Source organism: Mytilus edulis, chromosome 4, assembly GCF_963676685.1.
Source record: "Mytilus edulis chromosome 4, xbMytEdul2.2, whole genome shotgun sequence".
NCBI lineage: Eukaryota > Metazoa > Mollusca > Bivalvia > Mytilida > Mytilidae > Mytilus > Mytilus edulis.
This window is the reverse complement of record NC_092347.1, coordinates 26847955-26854226: the sequence shown is the minus strand read 5'-3', so window position 1 is coordinate 26854226 and position 6272 is coordinate 26847955. Positions and strand designations below refer to the sequence as shown.

The 6272-nt window shown below is 33.9% G+C and overlaps 1 long non-coding RNA gene across 1 annotated transcript; it reads right to left on the bottom strand.

Moving 5' to 3' along the window:
- Positions 1 to 4887: 4887 nt before the first annotated feature.
- Positions 4888 to 5855, bottom strand: LOC139519318 (uncharacterized). Its single transcript, XR_011663565.1, has 2 exons — positions 5710 to 5855; positions 4888 to 5187 (listed from the first exon to the last, which is right to left on the bottom strand). It is a non-coding gene; the product is annotated as an uncharacterized lncRNA (long non-coding RNA).
- Positions 5856 to 6272: the final 417 nt, after the last annotated feature.

The window sequence follows — 6272 nt, the reverse complement described above, 5'->3', positions numbered from 1 at the left end:
TATAACATAAACTTCTACAATTGAACCATATGTCTTTGACGAAAGATGTGTAAAGAAGTCATCACTAGAAACCTCTCAATAAATGTCAATAAGAAATTCTAGCGTTGGAACCATCTAATCAATTTATAATAGAAATTTAATGGAGTAGAAGACGGCATCAAAAATGTTTAACCCTTACTCTTTATTTATATACAAGCCTCACGTCAAGAACTATGAAATTAGTGCATTTTACACTTATTTTATGTTTTGAGGCGAAAAAGAGGTCATAAAAAAATCTGCCCCGCTACGCTCGGCAAAGAAATTTATTATCTGTACCACTATAAAAAAAAACCTGTATGCCTAGACACATTGAATGGCATCCGACACAAAATTGGAAGTATAAATTTAAGCCAAGATATTCCACTTGTTGTATCCGTTTGGATTGTTGACTTTTTGACACATTTCATGTTTCAAATTCTTTTCTTTTTTCTATATTTTGAATTAGACTTTCAAAAAAGTGAGATAACTCAAATTGTTAGTGAAAAAAATGATAAGCGAAATTTAAGTGTCAGAATGCAGGATTTTGCACCATTTATCCCAAAATTTCTCTGGCTCTTTAGCTGCCCCCAAACCCCTGCCGAATATCTGCCTCAAGGAGGCAGATATGAGTTGTTTTGCGACCCATAATATTTCACGCCGTACCAATATAAATTTGAGTGCTACGCCTCTGAATTTTATACTTTAAAAGTAATCGGGAGACGGCGTGTATCAGGCCTTGAAGGCATAAAACTTTGCTCAGTGCTCGGAGCACAAAAATCATGCTCGAAACATGAAATCCAACAATTTGATTGGTTGATTACGAGTCTGAGTAGAAAAATCATGCTCGAAAGATTTATGACCTTGAGGTCTGAAATAAGCTGGAGGCACACATTCACAATTTTTACTGCCGTCCTTAACAGGACTATTTCCGATTAAAATTTGTCAAATATTGAAAATATGGTAGGTTGCATTGGAATGTCCCTCATGGATGGGAATTTGTATGCGTCTGATCATGTTGCAGGCATATTGCACCCTATACGTCTATTAATGTATCTCTTTTAAGTGCATCTACTCCTGAAAAACTGGATGGATATAGAAGAAATATTTACATGAGAAATTTCGAAATGTTAAAGGGGAGATACTCGTTACTTTAATAGTATGGCATTACTAATCTTCAAAGCGAAACTCTTCCTGAATGTCTTATGGATTTTAATGAAATGCATGTCGGAAAAGGTAAGGGAGAGAGAAAGAAGAGGGAGACGGGAGAAGGAGGGCGGGAGAAAGGAGAAGGAGGGCGGGAGAAGGGAGAAGAGGGGCGGGAGCAGGGAGAAACATACCCCCCTGTCCAGCCCCTCAGTAACCTATATGACCAACAAAATATGCAAGCACGGGTTTTATAAAAAGACGAAGAATAAAATTTTATAGCACGTCTATGTTGTTCTTTCGAGATTATCCTCAAACTTAGAATTATTATTATTTTTTGAATATCCGCATACGTAGTTATTAAACTAAGAATTGAGTAGTTTGTATCAGATTTGTCGTTTACACCATTATTTTTTACATAAGGACTTTTTTTAGTGTTTTTTTTTTCTTCTTCAGAAAGTTTATAGCCTCGCGTTCTTGAGCGAAGTTGTAGTCCCTGTAATAACCTGTTTGGTCAAAGAATGCTTTAAGCACGTTGCTTTATATAACATAAGAATATGTGGTATTATTAATATTGCTTATGTATATATAGGATACAACTATATGGCCCTCAACAGTGAGCGAACTTTATAAATTTCCAAGCTTAATATACTAATTTCATATAACCTATATTTTGGACTCCGGAGTATATAATTTTTCGACAGGTTACAAAACACAGGCTAATGTCTCTGAATATTTCCCCCAAGATACGTTAGTATATGGTATATGGTTAGTAGTCTGTTGTTATTTATGTATTATTGTCATTTTGTTTATTTTCTTTGGTTACATCTTCTGACATCAGACTCGGACTTCTCTTGAACTGAATTTTAATGTGCGTATTGTTATGCGTTTACTTTTCTACATTTGCTAGAGGTATAACAAACATGTTTAACCCCGCCGCATTTTTGCGCCTGTCCCAAGTCAGGAGCCTCTGGCCTTTGTTAGTCTTGTATTATTTTAGTTTCTTGTGTACAATTTGGAAATTAGTATGGCGTTCATTATCACTGAACTAGTATATATTTGTTTAAGGGCCAGCTGAAGGACGCCTCCGGGTGCGGGAATTTCTCGCTACATTGAAGACCTGTTGGTGACCTTCTGCTGTTGTTTTTTTCTATGGTCGGGTTGTTGTCTCTTTGGCACATTCCCCATTTCCATTCTCAATTTTATAGTAAAATTGAGAATGGAAAAGAGGAATAGTTCAAAAATACAACAACCCGACCAAAGAGAAGATAACAGCCGAAGGCCATCAACATGTATTTTTTAGAGACAGAGAATAGTGTCTCAGTGGTAGACATTCTGATACTTGGTAGACTAAAAGAGGTAAAATCGAAGTACAATCTGTGTAATTTACGAGAATAAAATGTTTTCGATGATTTTTTTTTGTGTATAGAAGACACTTGATTTTTCCACAAAGTTCACCGATTGTAAGCATGCAGTGGCGTAGCCAGGGTTGAAATGATGTGGATGCCTTCGCCGAGCGGAGCGAGGCAAATTTTTTTTTAGACTATTTTATGCAGATTTTTTTTCCAGACATTGTTCCTATAAGCACATGTACTCCCCTAGAATCCGACACTGGTTAGATTTTTGTTTAATTTCAAAATACCCACCAATTCATATAATTATTTTCAAACAAAATTTTAATGTTTTCTCGAAATTCTCGTAATTGAATGCAATTCATAATTTATTTATTTGATGTAAAGGTTTCCCACCAATCTTATTTTTGACATCTCATAAACGTCCTCATCACAGCGGCACTTCTGTATAAAGGAATTGAAGTGATCCCCTTTCCTAGCATTTCTAAAAAAACGGCCCCATCACAGCGGCACTTCGGAATACAGAAACTGAAGTGATTCCATTAACGCGTCGCAGGGGACATCATCGAAATTCTTGGTGTCCGTCCATCCGGTCTTGTTTGCACTCTCATGTGTACAATTCTTGCCAGATTTTTATATCATCAGCAATGACAATTTCGAAAATAAGTCCTAAGCTTTGACCTTTTGAAATATAAATTATAACGGAAATATTATTGCATTTTCTCTAAAGCTTTTATTTCTCCATTAAAAATAAAAGGAAAAGGAAAAACATTATTTTTTATTTGTTATTGCCCTTGTTCCTTGGTTACATAAAATATGTGCAATACAGGGGACATAGGAACTTTGTTCTTTTATTGAAAATAAAATTAATATGTGGACCTAGATAGAAACTGGTATTACTGATAAGCCTAGGAATGATCACACTCTATTACAGATTAGTTGTTTTTTCACGTCGTATTTCATGTCACAGGAAACGATATCAGGATATAGTGGTTTAGTTGTCAGTTATGTTGTTAGTCAGTTGTAGAAGCCATCGCTCCGCTAGGCTCAATTTCAGATGAAACATGTCCGAGGATCTGTGCATCGTCCTCTGCACTTGCCGTAGCCGACGACGTAATCTTTTTACGAAAAAAAATCGAGAACACTTTTCTGCGATTTATCCATCTTACATGAACTAAATTATCCTTAATAAAAGACCACGCATACTTCATCGGAATATTATTGGATGTTATCCTCATATCCTAACCCTTGTTACATACGGATACCTCCAAGTTTAACTGCTGCGAACATATCTTTTTTTATAATTTTTTTCCTGTCAAAATGAGGTGGATGCTTGAGCATCTGAGCATACATGCAAGCTACGCCACTGCCATGATTTTACATCTTTTAGTATACTTTTCCGAAAACCAAAATGTCCTACCTTAGCGAAGGTAACACGAAAAAGGTGTTGTGCTGAGCTGTTTAAGTCTGTAACAAGAAAAAAATCTAATTGAAACCAGAGACATATAATACATATTGTATTATATGTCTCTGTTGAAACTAAAACAAATCCCAAACTGTTACAACAAGCTCAATCTAATTTAAATACAAATCACTAATTTCTTTACTACACGAGCACGCGAGTTAAAAAAGATTGTTACATGTATGCAAAATGCGATATTTTTATTGAATCCGTGAAGATGGAGTCATACTTTCGCGTTAACAAGGATTTGTATATAGTCTTACTATACAAATCCTTGGCGTTAAGTAACCAATTTCGGATAAAATATATTATCTTTACTAGGTTGTGGGTTAAAGCGTTTCTTGTGATGGAATTTCCTAAATCTATTCGTTCTCTATTCTTTTTATATAATAGTCAGAGATATCGATGAAAACCAAGAGAGAAAGAGAAATGTACACGAGTTCAATGAGATGGGACCAGAAGAACATCACCACAAGCAAAAGGAAAACTAACATCCACCAAAACATATATACCAATTCATGTTTTAAATGCATTTCTCTCGTTTCGAGACTAGACATATCTTTTCGTGAAAATTTAGTACTTCTGTAATCTTAAGTAATATTGAACTTATATATATATATAGATCGTCTCGGGACTTTGGTCGTGGGTGGATCGAGCACACTTAATAATTTCATTTATCAATGGTCTTGAATAATATTGTAGAGGCCATTATAAAACCTGTAACAGAACTTAGTTTTACAACATCAGCTCGTAAACAAACTTTATCAGTTTTTGATCTACACATATAGTTTAAACATAAAATTAAGATGTTCACAGCTCCGATATGATATACACATGTAGTTCAAACACATTATTAGATGTTCACAGCTCCATTGTAATATACAACACCACATACAAAAGTCAAGTTTTCTAGAAATTACTATGAACATGTAACTATAAATATCACCGTATCATCACTGACTCCTATTACTGTTTCATTGATTACTGCATTTGTATTGTTTATAAGGTAATAAGTTCCAATGATGTCACATTTACCATGCAATGGATTGTACAGAAACATCCTACACACAGATTGGTAGGCAATGCAATGTGCAACACAGCCAGTTGGTCGGGACACGTATCTAAATGACTTGATTGGTTCGTCCATGCCCAGAAGTACTTCACTCGTGGCCACCTTTCGTCCATGTGCTATTATTTTGGATCCATTTACTCCTGTAATGAAAACAATTGATTTAGAAAACACTTCTTATATTTGTAATTTTATTGACTACTAGTATATCTATATAACTGAGACCCTCTTTTGATATTTTTCTAATTTAGCATAATATTCAATCGAATAATTTGATTGTAACTTTCCATGTATTTTATAAACAAACCGCACATTTTTCAGTTTCTGAATAATTTTGGCTTTGATCATGTCGGGAATAATAAAGGAACGCTGTCAAAAAGAAAACTCACATCTTCAATGAAAAACTATGATTAAAAAAATGAATTGAAAATTGTTTCTTTTCACGTTGTATATCTATAAAACACCACAGCACCAAAGAAATACATGTTAGAATACAAAATTTAGTTTCATTAATATGATTGGTTGTTGGTTACTTAACGTCCAGTGGCAAATGTTTGATGCATTTTCAGGACAACAAATGTGTACTTTTACAGGGTTTTTGAAATGTAAATAAACAGGAATTTCGTTAAAGGAAAATAAAACATACTTATAAAAAAGATACAAACCTTTGATACACAAAAGAAGAATGCAGATAACTAATCCCAAACCTATAAACTTACTCTCCCTCGTAGATGGTTTCATTTTGAATAATGAAAAAATGGCTTTAACAGTACTGTCTTTCAACTTTTAATATTTTGCATTTGTTGCTTAATTCGTAACTATGTTTATGCTTAAATTCATATAATTCTGATTCTCTGTGAAATAACAATGCATGATCCAATCAAGCTGAATAATTCAGAATTCATTTTAACAATGCATATTACAAATGAATCATTGAATCTTTCACAAACTTTATAATCTGTCCGCATAAAACTTCAGATAAATATATTTTCATTCGGAACAATAGTGCAATGTGACATTATAAAGTAATCTCTATTTCTCTTTTATAATATCATAAATGTCCTGTTAACATTCAAATTGCATTTTCGATTATATTCATTGCTTTTCCTTTGTTACATGCATGGAATCATGATAATTTCATTCATAGAGGAACCGGCCTTCTGAATAGAGACAAATAGTACAATTATATTGTATTATATGTCTCTCGTAGCACATTGTAATATACGTG